We start from the raw sequence: 19,649 nt of genomic DNA on the forward strand, positions 1-19,649 counted from the left end.
TCTTAGAATAAACTCATGGTAACACTCAAAATACCAAGAATAAACTCGTGGTAACACTCAAAATACCATGAATAAACTCGTGATAACACTCAAAGTCCCAAGAATAAACTCGTGATAATATTCAAAATACCTGAAATAAACTTGTGATAACACTCAAAATGCCAAGAATAAACTAGTGGTAACACTCAAAATACCAAGAATAAACTCGTGATAAAAGTCAAAATACGAAGAATAAACTCATGATAAGACTCAAAACAACAAGAATACACTCGTGGTAACACTCAAAATACCAAGAATAAACTCATGATAATACTCAAAATACGAAGAATAAACTCATGGTAACAATCACAATACCAAGAAAAAACTCGTGATAACATTCTAAATACCAAGAATAAACTCATGGTAACACGCAAAATACCAAGAATAAACTCATGGTAACACTCAAAATAGCAAGAATAAACTCCTGGTAACACTCAAAATATCACGAACAAACTCGTGATAACACAGAAAATACCAAGAATTAACGCATTGTAACACTCAAAATACCTAGAATATACTCGTGGTAACACTCAAAAATCCAAGAATAAACTCGTAGTAACACTCAAAATACTTAGAATAAACTCATGGTAACACTCAAAATACCAAGAATAAAGTCGTGGTAACAGTCAAAATACCAAGAATAAACTCGTGATAAAATTCAAAATACCATGAATAAACTCGTGATAACATTCTAAATACCAAGAATAAACTCGTGGTAACACTCAAAATACCAAGAATAAACTCGTGGTAACACTCAAAATAGCAAGAATAAACTCCTGGTAACACTCAAAATATCACGAATAAACTCGTGGTAACACTGAAAATACCAACAATTAACGCGTTGTAACACTCAAAATACCTAGAATATACTCGATAAAAGTCAAAATACGAAGAATAAACTCATGATAAGACTCAAAATACCTAGAATAAACTTGTGGTAACACTCAAAATACTTGAATAAAGTCGTGATAATACTCAAAATAACAAGAATAAACTCGTGTTAACACTCAAAATACCAAGAATAAACTCGTGGTAACACTCAAAAATCCAAGAATAAACTCGTAGTAACACTCAAAATACTTAGAATAAACTCATGGTAACACTCAAAATACCAAGAATAAACTCGTGGTAACACTCAAAATACCATGAATAAACTCGTGATAACACTCAAAGTCCCAAGAATAAACTCGTGATAATATTCAAAATACCTGAAATAAACTTGTGATAACACTCAAAATGCCAAGAATAAACTAGTGGTAACACTCAAAATACCAAGAATAAACTCGTGATAAAAGTCAAAATACGAAGAATAAACTCATGATAAGACTCAAAACAACAAGAATACACTCGTGGTAACACTCAAAATACCAAGAATAAACTCATGATAATACTCAAAATACGAAGAATAAACTCATGGTAACAATCACAATACCAAGAAAAAACTCGTGATAACATTCTAAATACCAAGAATAAACTCATGGTAACACGCAAAATACCAAGAATAAACTCATGGTAACACTCAAAATAGCAAGAATAAACTCCTGGTAACACTCAAAATATCACGAACAAACTCGTGATAACACAGAAAATACCAAGAATTAACGCATTGTAACACTCAAAATACCTAGAATATACTCGTGGTAACACTCAAAAATCCAAGAATAAACTCGTAGTAACACTCAAAATACTTAGAATAAACTCATGGTAACACTCAAAATACCAAGAATAAAGTCGTGGTAACAGTCAAAATACCAAGAATAAACTCGTGATAAAATTCAAAATACCATGAATAAACTCGTGATAACATTCTAAATACCAAGAATAAACTCGTGGTAACACTCAAAATACCAAGAATAAACTCGTGGTAACACTCAAAATAGCAAGAATAAACTCCTGGTAACACTCAAAATATCACGAATAAACTCGTGGTAACACTGAAAATACCAACAATTAACGCGTTGTAACACTCAAAATACCTAGAATATACTCGTGGTAACAGTCAAAATACCTAGAATAAACTTGTGGTAACACTCAAAATACTTGAATAAAGTCGTGATAATACTCAAAATAACAAGAATAAACTCGTGTTAACACTCAAAATACCAAGAATAAACTCGTGATAAAATTCAAAATACCTAGAATAAACTCGTGATAAGACTCAAAATACCAATAATAAACTCGGGATGACACTCAAAATGCCACGAATAAACTCGTGTTTACACTCAAAATACCAAGAATAAACTTGAGGTAACACTCAAAATATCAAGAATAAACTTGTGGTAACACTCAAAAATCCAAGAATAAACTCGTAGTAACACTCAAAATACTTAGAATAAACTCATGGTAACACTCAAAATACCAAGAATAAACTCGTGGTAACACTCAAAATACCATGAATAAACTCGTGATAACACTCAAAGTCCCAAGAATAAACTCGTGATAAAATTCAAAATACCTGGAATAAACTCGTGATAACACTGAAAATACCAAGAATAAACTCGGGATGACACTCAAAATGCCTAGAATAAACTCGTGATAACACTCAAAATGCCAAGAATAAACTCGTGGTAACACTCAAAATACCAAGAATAAACTCGTGATAAGACTCAAAATACCAAGAATAAACTCGTGATAAAATTCAAAATAGCTAGAATAAATTCGTGATAAAACTCAAAATACCAAGAATAAACTCGGGATAACACTCAAAATGCCCAGAATTAACGCGTGGTAATATTCAAAATGCCAAGAATAAACTCGTGATAAAATGCAAATTACGAAGAATAAACTCGTGGTAACACTCAAAACACCAAGGATAAACTCGTGCTAACATTCAAAATACCAGTAATAAACTCATGGTAACACTCAAAATACCAAGAATAAACTCGTGGAAACACTCAAAATACCAAGAATAAACTCGTGGTAATACTCAAAATATCACGAACAAACTCGTGATGACACTCAAAATGCCAAGAATAAACTCGTGGTAATACTCAAAGTACCAAGAATAAACTCGTGATAACACTGAAAATACCAAGAATAAACTCGTGGTAGCACTCCAAAATACCAAGAATAAACTCGTGGTAAAACTACAAATACCAAGAATAAAATGGTGGGAACACTCAAAATACCTAGAATAAACTCGTGATAACACTCAAAATACCAAGGATAAACTCGTGGTAACACTCAAAATATCTTGAATAAACTCGTGATAATACTCAAAATACCAAGAATAAACTCGTGATAAAATTCAAAATAGCTAGAATAAATTCGTGATAACACTCAAAATACCAAGAATAAACTCGGGATGACACTCAAAATGCCAAGAATAAACTCGTGATAACGCTCAAAATGCCCAGAATAAACGCGTGGTAATATTCAAAATGCCAAGAATAAACTCATGATAAAATGCAAATTACGAACAATAAACTCGTGGTAACACTCAAAATACCAAGAATAAACTCGTGCTAACATTCAAAATACCAGCAATAAACTCATGGTAACACTCAAAATACCAAGAATAAACTCGTGCTAACATTCAAAATACCAGTAATAAACTCATGGTAACACTCAAAATACCAAGAATAAACTCGTGGAAACACTCAAAATTCCAAGAATAAATTCGTGATCACACTCAAAATGTCAAGAAAAAACTCGTGGTAGCACTCCAAATACCAAGAATAAACTCGTGATAACACTTAAAATACCAAGAATAAACTCGTGGTAACACTCAATATACCCACAATAAACTTGTGGTAACACTCAAAATACCTTAAATAAACTTGTGATAATACACAAAATACCAAGAATAAACTCGTGATAAAATTCAAAATACCTAGAATAAACTCGTGATAAGACTCAAAATACCAATAATAAACTCTGGATGACACTCAAAATGCCAAGAATAAACTCGTGTTTACACTCAAAATACCAAGAATAAACTCGTGGTAACACTCAAAATATCAAGAATAAACTTGTGGTAACACTCAAAATACCAAGAATAAACTCGTGGTAACACTCAAAAATCCAAGAATAAACTCGTAGTAACACTCAAAATACTTAGAATAAACTCATGGTAACACTCAAAATACCAAGAATAAACTCGTGGTAACACTCAAAATACCATGAATAAACTCGTGATAACACTCAAAGTCCCAAGAATAAACTCGTGATAATATTCAAAATACCTGGAATAAACTTGTGATAACACTCAAAATGCCAAGAATAAACTAGTGGTAACACTCAAAATACCAAGAATAAACTCGTGATAAAAGTCAAAATACGAAGAATAAACTCATGATAAGACTCAAAACAACAAGAATACACTCGTGGTAACACTCAAAATACCAAGAATAAACTCATGATAATACTCAAAATACGAAGAATAAACTCATGGTAACAATCACAATACCAAGAAAAAACTCGTGATAACATTCTAAATACCAAGAATAAACTCATGGTAACACGCAAAATACCAAGAATACACTCATGGTAACACTCAAAATACCAAGAATAAACTCGTGGAAACACTCAAAACACCAAGAATAAATTCGTGATCACACTCAAAATGTCAAGAAAAAACTCGTGGTAGCACTCCAAATACCAAGAATAAACTCGTGATAAAACTCAAAATACCAAGAATAAATTCCTGGTAACACTCAAAATATCACGAACAAACTTGTGATAACACTGAAAATACCAAGAATTAAGGCGTTGTAACACTCAAAATACCTAGAATATACTCATGGTAACAGTCAAAATACCTAGAATAAACTTGTGGTAACACTCAAAATATCTTGAATAAACTCGTGATAATACTCAAAATACCAAGAATAAACTCGTGGTAATACTCAAAATATCACGAACAAACTCGTGATGACACTCAAAATGCCAAGAATAAACTCGTGGTAATACTCAAAGTACCAAGAATAAACTCGTGGTAAAACTACAAATACCAAGAATAAACTGGTGGTAACACTCAAAATACCTAGAATAAACTCGTGATAACACTCAAAATACCAAGGATAAACTCGTGGTAACCCTCAAAATATCTTGAATAAACTCGTGATAATACTCAAAATACCAAGAATAAACTCGTGATAAAATTCAAAATAGCTAGAATAAATTCGTGATAAAACTCAAAATACCAAGAATAAACTCGGGATAACACTCAAAATGCCCAGAATTAACGCGTGGTAATATTCAAAATGCCAAGAATAAACTCGTGATAAAATGCAAATTACGAAGAATAAACTCGTGGTAACACTCAAATCACCAAGGATAAACTCGTGCTAACATTCAAAATACCAGTAATAAACTCATGGTAACACTCAAAATACCAAGAATAAACTCGTGGAAACACTCAAAATACCAAGAATAAACTCGTGGTAATACTCAAAATATCACGAACAAACTCGTGATGACACTCAAAATGCCAAGAATAAACTCGTGGTAATACTCAAAGTACCAAGAATAAACTCGTGATAACACTGAAAATACCAAGAATAAACTCGTGGTAGCACTCCAAAATACCAAGAATAAACTCGTGGTAAAACTACAAATACCAAGAATAAAATGGTGGGAACACTCAAAATACCTAGAATAAACTCGTGATAACACTCAAAATACCAAGGATAAACTCGTGGTAACACTCAAAATATCTTGAATAAACTCGTGATAATACTCAAAATACCAAGAATAAACTCGTGATAAAATTCAAAATAGCTAGAATAAATTCGTGATAACACTCAAAATACCAAGAATAAACTCGGGATGACACTCAAAATGCCAAGAATAAACTCGTGATAACGCTCAAAATGCCCAGAATAAACGCGTGGTAATATTCAAAATGCCAAGAATAAACTCATGATAAAATGCAAATTACGAACAATAAACTCGTGGTAACACTCAAAATACCAAGAATAAACTCGTGCTAACATTCAAAATACCAGCAATAAACTCATGGTAACACTCAAAATACCAAGAATAAACTCGTGCTAACATTCAAAATACCAGTAATAAACTCATGGTAACACTCAAAATACCAAGAATAAACTCGTGGAAACACTCAAAATTCCAAGAATAAATTCGTGATCACACTCAAAATGTCAAGAAAAAACTCGTGGTAGCACTCCAAATACCAAGAATAAACTCGTGATAACACTTAAAATACCAAGAATAAACTCGTGGTAACACTCAATATACCCACAATAAACTTGTGGTAACACTCAAAATACCTTAAATAAACTTGTGATAATACACAAAATACCAAGAATAAACTCGTGATAAAATTCAAAATACCTAGAATAAACTCGTGATAAGACTCAAAATACCAATAATAAACTCTGGATGACACTCAAAATGCCAAGAATAAACTCGTGTTTACACTCAAAATACCAAGAATAAACTCGTGGTAACACTCAAAATATCAAGAATAAACTTGTGGTAACACTCAAAATACCAAGAATAAACTCGTGGTAACACTCAAAAATCCAAGAATAAACTCGTAGTAACACTCAAAATACTTAGAATAAACTCATGGTAACACTCAAAATACCAAGAATAAACTCGTGGTAACACTCAAAATACCATGAATAAACTCGTGATAACACTCAAAGTCCCAAGAATAAACTCGTGATAATATTCAAAATACCTGGAATAAACTTGTGATAACACTCAAAATGCCAAGAATAAACTAGTGGTAACACTCAAAATACCAAGAATAAACTCGTGATAAAAGTCAAAATACGAAGAATAAACTCATGATAAGACTCAAAACAACAAGAATACACTCGTGGTAACACTCAAAATACCAAGAATAAACTCATGATAATACTCAAAATACGAAGAATAAACTCATGGTAACAATCACATTACCAAGAAAAAACTCGTGATAACATTCTAAATACCAAGAATAAACTCATGGTAACACGCAAAATACCAAGAATACACTCATGGTAACACTCAAAATACCAAGAATAAACTCGTGGAAACACTCAAAACACCAAGAATAAATTCGTGATCACACTCCAAAATGTCAAGAAAAAACTCGTGGTAGCACTCAAAATACAAAGAATAAACTCATGATAACACTTAAAATACCAAGAATAAACTTGTGGTAACACTCAATATACCCACAATAAACTTGTGGTAACACTCAAAATACCTTAAATAAACTTGTGATAATACACAAAATACCAAGAATAAACTCGTGATAAAATTCAAAATACCTAGAATAAACTCGTGATAAGACTCAAAATACCAATAATAAACTCAGGATGACACTCAAAATGCCAAGAATAAACTCGTGTTTACACTCAAAATTTCAAGAATAAACTCGTGGTAACACTCAAAATATCAAGAATAAACTTGTGGTAACACTCAAAATACCAAGAATAAACTCGTGGTAACACTCAAAAATCCAAGAATAAACTCGTAGTAACACTCAAAATACTTAGAATAAACTCATGGTAACACTCAAAATACCAAGAATAAACTCGTGGTAACACTCAAAATACCATGAATAAACTCGTGATAACACTCAAAGTCCCAAGAATAAACTCGTGATAATATTCAAAATACCTGAAATAAACTTGTGATAACACTCAAAATGCCAAGAATAAACTAGTGGTAACACTCAAAATACCAAGAATAAACTCGTGATAAAAGTCAAAATACGAAGAATAAACTCATGATAAGACTCAAAACAACAAGAATACACTCGTGGTAACACTCAAAATACCAAGAATAAACTCATGATAATACTCAAAATACGAAGAATAAACTCATGGTAACAATCACAATACCAAGAAAAAACTCGTGATAACATTCTAAATACCAAGAATAAACTCATGGTAACACGCAAAATACCAAGAATAAACTCATGGTAACACTCAAAATAGCAAGAATAAACTCCTGGTAACACTCAAAATATCACGAACAAACTCGTGATAACACAGAAAATACCAAGAATTAACGCATTGTAACACTCAAAATACCTAGAATATACTCGTGGTAACACTCAAAAATCCAAGAATAAACTCGTAGTAACACTCAAAATACTTAGAATAAACTCATGGTAACACTCAAAATACCAAGAATAAACTCGTGATAAAATTCAAAATACCATGAATAAACTCGTGATAACATTCTAAATACCAAGAATAAACTCGTGGTAACACTCAAAATACCAAGAATAAACTCGTGGTAACACTCAAAATAGCAAGAATAAACTCCTGGTAACACTCAAAATATCACGAATAAACTCGTGGTAACACTGAAAATACCAACAATTAACGCGTTGTAACACTCAAAATACCTAGAATATACTCGATAAAAGTCAAAATACGAAGAATAAACTCATGATAAGACTCAAAATACCTAGAATAAACTTGTGGTAACACTCAAAATACTTGAATAAAGTCGTGATAATACTCAAAATAACAAGAATAAACTCGTGTTAACACTCAAAATACCAAGAATAAACTCGTGGTAACACTCAAAAATCCAAGAATAAACTCGTAGTAACACTCAAAATACCATGAATAAACTCGTGATAACACTCAAAGTCCCAAGAATAAACTCGTGATAATATTCAAAATACCTGAAATAAACTTGTGATAACACTCAAAATGCCAAGAATAAACTAGTGGTAACACTCAAAATACCAAGAATAAACTCGTGATAAAAGTCAAAATACGAAGAATAAACTCATGATAAGACTCAAAACAACAAGAATACACTCGTGGTAACACTCAAAATACCAAGAATAAACTCATGATAATACTCAAAATACGAAGAATAAACTCATGGTAACAATCACAATACCAAGAAAAAACTCGTGATAACATTCTAAATACCAAGAATAAACTCATGGTAACACGCAAAATACCAAGAATAAACTCATGGTAACACTCAAAATAGCAAGAATAAACTCCTGGTAACACTCAAAATATCACGAACAAACTCGTGATAACACAGAAAATACCAAGAATTAACGCATTGTAACACTCAAAATACCTAGAATATACTCGTGGTAACACTCAAAAATCCAAGAATAAACTCGTAGTAACACTCAAAATACTTAGAATAAACTCATGGTAACACTCAAAATACCAAGAATAAAGTCGTGGTAACAGTCAAAATACCAAGAATAAACTCGTGATAAAATTCAAAATACCATGAATAAACTCGTGATAACATTCTAAATACCAAGAATAAACTCGTGGTAACACTCAAAATACCAAGAATAAACTCGTGGTAACACTCAAAATAGCAAGAATAAACTCCTGGTAACACTCAAAATATCACGAATAAACTCGTGGTAACACTGAAAATACCAACAATTAACGCGTTGTAACACTCAAAATACCTAGAATATACTCGTGGTAACAGTCAAAATACCTAGAATAAACTTGTGGTAACACTCAAAATACTTGAATAAAGTCGTGATAATACTCAAAATAACAAGAATAAACTCGTGTTAACACTCAAAATACCAAGAATAAACTCGTGATAAAATTCAAAATACCTAGAATAAACTCGTGATAAGACTCAAAATACCAATAATAAACTCGGGATGACACTCAAAATGCCACGAATAAACTCGTGTTTACACTCAAAATACCAAGAATAAACTTGAGGTAACACTCAAAATATCAAGAATAAACTTGTGGTAACACTCAAAAATCCAAGAATAAACTCGTAGTAACACTCAAAATACTTAGAATAAACTCATGGTAACACTCAAAATACCAAGAATAAACTCGTGGTAACACTCAAAATACCATGAATAAACTCGTGATAACACTCAAAGTCCCAAGAATAAACTCGTGATAAAATTCAAAATACCTGGAATAAACTCGTGATAACACTGAAAATACCAAGAATAAACTCGGGATGACACTCAAAATGCCTAGAATAAACTCGTGATAACACTCAAAATGCCAAGAATAAACTCGTGGTAACACTCAAAATACCAAGAATAAACTCGTGATAAGACTCAAAACACCAAGAATACACTCGTGGTAACACTCAAAATACCAAGAATAAACTCGAGGTAACACTCAAAATAACAAGAATAAACTCGTGGTAACAATCAAAATACCAACAATAAACTCATGATAAAATTCAAAATACAAAGAATAAACTCGTGGTAACACTCAAAATACCAAGAATAAACTTGTGATAACACTGAAAATACCAAGAATTAAGGCATTGTAACACTCAAAATACCTAGAATATACTCGTGGTAACAGTCAAAATAACTAGAATGAACTTGTGGTAACACTCAAAATATCTTGAATAAACTCGTGATAATACTCAAAATACCAAGAATAAACTCGTGGTAACACTCAAAATAACAAGAATAAACTCGTGGTAACACTCAAAATACCAACAATAAACTCGTGATAAAATTCAAAATACCAAGAATAAACTCGTGATAAACTCAAAATACAAAGAATAAACTCGTGGTAACACTCAAAATACCAAGAATAAATTAGTGATAAAACTCAAAATACCAAGAATAAATTCCTGGTAACACTCAAAATATCACGAACAAACTTGTGATAACACTGAAAATACCAAGAATTAAGGCGTTGTAACACTCAAAATACCTAGAATATACTCATGGTAACAGTCAAAATACCTAGAATAAACTTGTGGTAACACTCAAAATATCTTGAATAAACTCGTGATAATACTCAAAATACCAAGAATAAACTCGTGGTAATACTCAAAATATCACGAACAAACTCGTGATGACACTCAAAATGCCAAGAATAAACTCGTGGTAATACTCAAAGTACCAAGAATAAACTCGTGGTAAAACTACAAATACCAAGAATAAACTGGTGGTAACACTCAAAATACCTAGCATAAACTCGTGATAACACTCAAAATACCAAGGATAAACTCGTGGTAACCCTCAAAATATCTTGAATAAACTCGTGATAATACTCAAAATACCAAGAATAAACTCGTGATAAAATTCAAAATAGCTAGAATAAATTCGTGATAAAACTCAAAATACCAAGAATAAACTCGGGATAACACTCAAAATGCCCAGAATTAACGCATGGTAATATTCAAAATGCCAAGAATAAACTCGTGATAAAATGCAAATTACGAAGAATAAACTCGTGGTAACACTCAAAACACCAAGAATAAACTCGTGCTAACATTCAAAATACCAGTAATAAACTCATGGTAACACTCAAAATACCAAGAACAAACTAGTGGAAACACTCAAAATACCAAGAATAAACTCGTGGTAATACTCAAAATATCACGAACAAACTCGTGATGACACTCAAAATGCCAAGAATAAACTCGTGGTAATACTCAAAGTACCAAGAATAAACTCGTGATAACACTGAAAATACCAAGAATAAACTCGTGGTAAAACTACAAATAACAAGAATAAAATGGTGGGAACACTCAAAATACCTAGAATAAACTCGTGATGACACTCAAAATACCAAGAATAAACTCGTGGTAAAACTACAAATAACAAGAATAAAATGGTGGGAACACTCAAAATACCTAGAATAAACTCGTGATAACACTCAAAATACCAAGGATAAACTCGTGGTAACACTCAAAATATCTTGAATAAACTCATGATAATACTCAAAATACCAAGAATAAACTCGTGATAAAATTCAAAATAGCTAGAATAAATTCGTGATAACACTCAAAATACCAAGAATAAACTCGGGATGACACTCAAAATGCCAAGAATAAACTCGTGATAACGCTCAAAATGCCCAGAATAAACGCGTGGTAATATTCAAAATGCCAAGAATAAACTCATGATAAAATGCAAATTACGAACAATAAACTCGTGGTAACACTCAAAATACCAAGAATAAACTCGTGCTAACATTCAAAATACCAGCAATAAACTCATGGTAACACTCAAAATACCAAGAATAAACTCGTGGAAACACTAAAAATTCCAAGTATAAATTCGTGATCACACTCAAAATGTCAAGGAAAAACTCGTGGTAGCACTCCAAATACCAAGAATAAACTCGTGATAACACTTAAAATACCAAGAATAAACTCGTGGTAACACTCAATATACCCACAATAAACTTGTGGTAACACTCAAAATACCTTAAATAAACTTGTGATAATACACAAAATACCAAGAATAAACTCGTGATAAAATTCAAAATACCTAGAATAAACTCGTGATAAGACTCAAAATACCAATAATAAACTCTGGATGACACTCAAAATGCCAAGAATAAACTCGTGTTTACACTCAAAAATCCAAGAATAAACTCGTAGTAACACTCAAAATACTTAGAATAAACTCATGGTAACACTCAAAATACCAAGAATAAACTCGTGGTAACACTCAAAATGCCATGAATAAACTCGTGATAACACTCAAAGTCCCAAGAATAAACTCGTGATAATATTCAAAATACCTGGAATAAACTTGTGATAACACTCAAAATGCCAAGAATAAACTAGTGGTAACACTCAAAATACCATGAATAAACTCGTGATAACACTCAAAGTCCCAAGAATAAACTCGTGATAATATTCAAAATACCTGAAATAAACTTGTGATAACACTCAAAATGCCAAGAATAAACTAGTGGTAACACTCAAAATACCAAGAATAAACTCGTGATAAAAGTCAAAATACGAAGAATAAACTCATGATAAGACTCAAAACAACAAGAATACACTCGTGGTAACACTCAAAATACCAAGAATAAACTCATGATAATACTCAAAATACGAAGAATAAACTCATGGTAACAATCACAATACCAAGAAAAAACTCGTGATAACATTCTAAATACCAAGAATAAACTCATGGTAACACGCAAAATACCAAGAATAAACTCATGGTAACACTCAAAATAGCAAGAATAAACTCCTGGTAACACTCAAAATATCACGAACAAACTCGTGATAACACAGAAAATACCAAGAATTAACGCATTGTAACACTACAAATACCTAGAATATACTCGTGGTAACACTCAAAAATCCAAGAATAAACTCGTAGTAACACTCAAAATACTTAGAATAAACTCATGGTAACACTCAAAATACCAAGAATAAAGTCGTGGTAACAGTCAAAATACCAAGAATAAACTCGTGATAAAATTCAAAATACCATGAATAAACTCGTGATAACATTCTAAATACCAAGAATAAACTCGTGGTAACACTCAAAATACCAAGAATAAACTCGTGGTAACACTCAAAATAGCAAGAATAAACTCCTGGTAACACTCAAAATATCACGAATAAACTCGTGGTAACACTGAAAATACCAACAATTAACGCGTTGTAACACTCAAAATACCTAGAATATACTCGATAAAAGTCAAAATACGAAGAATAAACTCATGATAAGACTCAAAATACCTAGAATAAACTTGTGGTAACACTCAAAATACTTGAATAAAGTCGTGATAATACTCAAAATAACAAGAATAAACTCGTGTTAACACTCAAAATACCAAGAATAAACTCGTGGTAACACTCAAAAATCCAAGAATAAACTCGTAGTAACACTCAAAATACTTAGAATAAACTCATGGTAACACTCAAAATACCAAGAATAAACTCGTGGTAACACTCAAAATACCATGAATAAACTCGTGATAACACTCAAAGTCCCAAGAATAAACTCGTGATAATATTCAAAATACCTGAAATAAACTTGTGATAACACTCAAAATGCCAAGAATAAACTAGTGGTAACACTCAAAATACCAAGAATAAACTCGTGATAAAAGTCAAAATACGAAGAATAAACTCATGATAAGACTCAAAACAACAAGAATACACTCGTGGTAACACTCAAAATACCAAGAATAAACTCATGATAATACTCAAAATACGAAGAATAAACTCATGGTAACAATCACAATACCAAGAAAAAACTCGTGATAACATTCTAAATACCAAGAATAAACTCATGGTAACACGCAAAATACCAAGAATAAACTCATGGTAACACTCAAAATAGCAAGAATAAACTCCTGGTAACACTCAAAATATCACGAACAAACTCGTGATAACACAGAAAATACCAAGAATTAACGCATTGTAACACTCAAAATACCTAGAATATACTCGTGGTAACACTCAAAAATCCAAGAATAAACTCGTAGTAACACTCAAAATACTTAGAATAAACTCATGGTAACACTCAAAATACCAAGAATAAAGTCGTGGTAACAGTCAAAATACCAAGAATAAACTCGTGATAAAATTCAAAATACCATGAATAAACTCGTGATAACATTCTAAATACCAAGAATAAACTCGTGGTAACACTCAAAATACCAAGAATAAACTCGTGGTAACACTCAAAATAGCAAGAATAAACTCCTGGTAACACTCAAAATATCACGAATAAACTCGTGGTAACACTGAAAATACCAACAATTAACGCGTTGTAACACTCAAAATACCTAGAATATACTCGTGGTAACAGTCAAAATACCTAGAATAAACTTGTGGTAACACTCAAAATACTTGAATAAAGTCGTGATAATACTCAAAATAACAAGAATAAACTCGTGTTAACACTCAAAATACCAAGAATAAACTCGTGATAAAATTCAAAATACCTAGAATAAACTCGTGATAAGACTCAAAATACCAATAATAAACTCGGGATGACACTCAAAATGCCACGAATAAACTCGTGTTTACACTCAAAATACCAAGAATAAACTTGAGGTAACACTCAAAATATCAAGAATAAACTTGTGGTAACACTCAAAAATCCAAGAATAAACTCGTAGTAACACTCAAAATACTTAGAATAAACTCATGGTAACACTCAAAATACCAAGAATAAACTCGTGGTAACACTCAAAATACCATGAATAAACTCGTGATAACACTCAAAGTCCCAAGAATAAACTCGTGATAAAATTCAAAATACCTGGAATAAACTCGTGATAACACTGAAAATACCAAGAATAAACTCGGGATGACACTCAAAATGCCAAGAATAAACTCGTGGTAACACTCAAAATACCAAGAATAAACTCGTGATAAGACTCAAAACACCAAGAATACACTCGTGGTAACACTCAAAATACCAAGAATAAACTCGAGGTAACACTCAAAATAACAAGAATAAACTCGTGGTAACAATCAAAATACCAACAATAAACTCATGATAAAATTCAAAATACAAAGAATAAACTCGTGGTAACACTCAAAATACCAAGAATAAACTTGTGATAACACTGAAAATACCAAGAATTAAGGCATTGTAACACTCAAAATACCTAGAATATACTCGTGGAAACAGTCAAAATAACTAGAATGAACTTGTGGTAACACTCAAAATATCTTGAATAAACTCGTGATAATACTCAAAATACCAAGAATAAACTCGTGGTAACACTCAAAATAACAAGAATAAACTCGTGGTAACACTCAAAATACCAACAATAAACTCGTGATAAAATTCAAAATACCAAGAATAAACTCGTGATAAACTCAAAATACAAAGAATAAACTCGTGGTAACACTCAAAATACCAAAAATAAATTAGTGATAAAACTCAAAATACCAAGAATAAATTCCTGGTAACACTCAAAATATCACGAACAAACTTGTGATAACACTGAAAATACCAAGAATTAAGGCGTTGTAACACTCAAAATACCTAGAATATACTCATGGTAACAGTCAAAATACCTAGAATAAACTTGTGGTAACACTCAAAATATCTTGAATAAACTCGTGATAATACTCAAAATACCAAGAATAAACTCGTGGTAATACTCAAAATATCACGAACAAACTCGTGATGACACTCAAAATGCCAAGAATAAACTCGTGGTAATACTCAAAGTACCAAGAATAAACTCGTGGTAAAACTACAAATACCAAGAATAAACTGGTGGTAACACTCAAAATACCTAGCATAAACTCGTGATAACACTCAAAATACCAAGGATAAACTCGTGGTAACCCTCAAAATATCTTGAATAAACTCGTGATAATACTCAAAATACCAAGAATAAACTCGTGATAAAATTCAAAATAGCTAGAATAAATTCGTGATAAAACTCAAAATACCAAGAATAAACTCGGGATAACACTCAAAATGCCCAGAATTAACGCATGGTAATATTCAAAATGCCAAGAATAAACTCGTGATAAAATGCAAATTACGAAGAATAAACTCGTGGTAACACTCAAAACACCAAGAATAAACTCGTGCTAACATTCAAAATACCAGTAATAAACTCATGGTAACACTCAAAACACCAAGAACAAACTAGTGGAAACACTCAAAATACCAAGAATAAACTCGTGGTAATACTCAAAATATCACGAACAAACTCGTGATGACACTCAAAATGCCAAGAATAAACTCGTGGTAATACTCAAAGTACCAAGAATAAACTCGTGATAACACTGAAAATACCAAGAATAAACTCGTGGTAGCACTCCAAAATACCAAGAATAAACTCGTGGTAAAACTACAAATAACAAGAATAAAATGGTGGGAACACTCAAAATACCTAGAATAAACTCGTGATAACACTCAAAATACCAAGGATAAACTCGTGGTAACACTCAAAATATCTTGAATAAACTCATGATAATACTCAAAATACCAAGAATAAACTCGTGATAAAATTCAAAATAGCTAGAATAAATTCGTGATAACACTCAAAATACCAAGAATAAACTCGGGATGACACTCAAAATGCCAAGAATAAACTCGTGATAACGCTCAAAATGCCCAGAATAAACGCGTGGTAATATTCAAAATGCCAAGAATAAACTCATGATAAAATGCAAATTACGAACAATAAACTCGTGGTAACACTCAAAATACCAAGAATAAACTCGTGCTAACATTCAAAATACCAGCAATAAACTCATGGTAACACTCAAAATACCAAGAATAAACTCGTGCTTACATTCAAAATACCAGTAATAAACTCATGGTAACACTCAAAATACCAAGAATAAACTCGTGGAAACACTCAAAATTCCAAGTATAAATTCGTGATCACACTCAAAATGTCAAGGAAAAACTCGTGGTAGCACTCCAAATACCAAGAATAAACTCGTGATAACACTTAAAATACCAAGAATAAACTCGTGGTAACACTCAATATACCCACAATAAACTTGTGGTAACACTCAAAATACCTTAAATAAACTTGTGATAATACACAAAATACCAAGAATAAACTCGTGATAAAATTCAAAATACCTAGAATAAACTCGTGATAAGACTCAAAATACCAATAATAAACTCTGGATGACACTCAAAATGCCAAGAATAAACTCGTGTTTACACTCAAAAATCCAAGAATAAACTCGTAGTAACACTCAAAATACTTAGAATAAACTCATGGTAACACTCAAAATACCAAGAATAAACTCGTGGTAACACTCAAAATGCCATGAATAAACTCGTGATAACACTCAAAGTCCCAAGAATAAACTCGTGATAATATTCAAAATACCTGGAATAAACTTGTGATAACACTCAAAATGCCAAGAATAAACTAGTGGTAACACTCAAAATACCAAGAATAAACTCGTGATAAGACTCAAAACAACAAGAATACACTCGTGGTAACACTCAAAATACCAAGAATAAACTCGTGATAACGCTCAAAATGCCCAGAATAAACGCATGGTAATATTCAAAATGACAAGAATAAACTCATGATAAAATGCAAATTACGAAGAATAAACTCGTGGTAACACTCAAAATACCAAGAATAAACTCGTGCTAACATTCAAAATACCAGCAATAAACTCATGGTAACACTCAAAATACCAAGAATAAACTCGTGGTAACACTCAAAATGCCATGAATAAACTCGTGATAACACTCAAAGTCCCAAGAATAAACTCGTGATAATATTCAAAATACCTGGAATAAACTTGTGATAACACTCAAAATGCCAAGAATAAACTAGTGGTAACACTCAAAATACCAAGAATAAACTCGTGATAAGACTCAAAACAACAAGAATACACTCGTGGTAACACTCAAAATACCAAGAATAAACTCGTGATAACGCTCAAAATGCCCAGAATAAACGCATGGTAATATTCAAAATGACAAGAATAAACTCATGATAAAATGCAAATTACGAAGAATAAACTCGTGGTAACACTCAAAATACCAAGAATAAACTCGTGCTAACATTCAAAATACCAGCAATAAACTCATGGTAACACTCAAAATACCAAGAATAAACTCGTGCTAACATTCAAAATACCAGTAATAAACTCATGGTAACACTCAAAATACCAAGAATACACTCGTGGACACACTCAAAATACCAAGAATAAATTCGTGATCACATTCAAAATGTCAAGAAAAAACTCGTGGTAGCACTCCAAATACCAAGAATAAACTCGTGCTAACATTCAAAATACCAGCAATAAACTCATGGTAACACTCAAAATACCAAGAATAAACTCGTGCTAACATTCAAAATACCAGTAATAAACTCATGGTAACACTCAAAATACCAAGAATAAACTCGAGAAACACTCAAAATACCAAGAATAAATTCGTGATCACACTCAAAATGTCAAGAAAAAACTCGTGGTAGCACTCCAAATACCAAGAATAAACTCGTGATAACACTTAAAATACCAAGAATAAACTCGTGGTAACACTCAATATACCCACAATAAACTTGTGGTAACACTCAAAATACCTTAAATAAACTTGTGATAATACACAAAATACCAAGAATAAACTCGTGATAAAATTCAAAATACCTAGAATAAACTCGTGATAAGACTCAAAATACCAATAATAAACTCTGGATGACACTCAAAATGCCAAGAATAAACTCGTGTTTACACTCAAAAAACCAAGAATAAACTCGTGGTAACACTCAAAATATCAAGAATAAACTTGTGGTAACACTCAAAATACCAAGAATAAACTCGTGGTAACACTCAAAAATCCAAGAATAAACTCGTAGTAACACTCAAAATACTTAGAATAAACTCATGGTAACACTCAAAATACCATGAATAAACTCGTGATAACACTCAAAGTCCCAAGAATAAACTCGTGATAATATTCAAAATACCTGGAATAAACTTGTGATAACACTCAAAATGCCAAGAATAAACTAGTGGTAACACTCAAAATACCAAGAATAAACTCGTGATAAAAGTCAAAATACGAAGAATAAACTCATGATAAGACTCAAAACAACAAGAATACACTCGTGGTAACACTCAAAATACCAAGAATAAACTCATGATAATACTCAAAATACGAAGAATAAACTCATGGTAACAATCACAATACCAAGAAAAAACTCGTGATAACATTCTAAATACCAAGAATAAACTCATGGTAACACGCAAAATACCAAGAATAAACTCATGGTAACACTCAAAATACCAAGAATAAACTCGTGGAAACACTCAAAATACCAAGAATAAATTCGTGATCACACTCAAAATGTCAAGAAAAAACTCGTGGTAGCACTCCAAATACCAAGAATAAACTCGTGATAAGACTCAAAACACCAAGAATACACTCGTGGTAACACTCAAAATACCAAGAATAAACTCGTGGTAACACTCAAAATAACAAGAATAAA

This window comes from Narcine bancroftii, chromosome 11, assembly GCF_036971445.1.
Source record: "Narcine bancroftii isolate sNarBan1 chromosome 11, sNarBan1.hap1, whole genome shotgun sequence".
NCBI classification, from domain to species: domain Eukaryota; kingdom Metazoa; phylum Chordata; class Chondrichthyes; order Torpediniformes; family Narcinidae; genus Narcine; species Narcine bancroftii.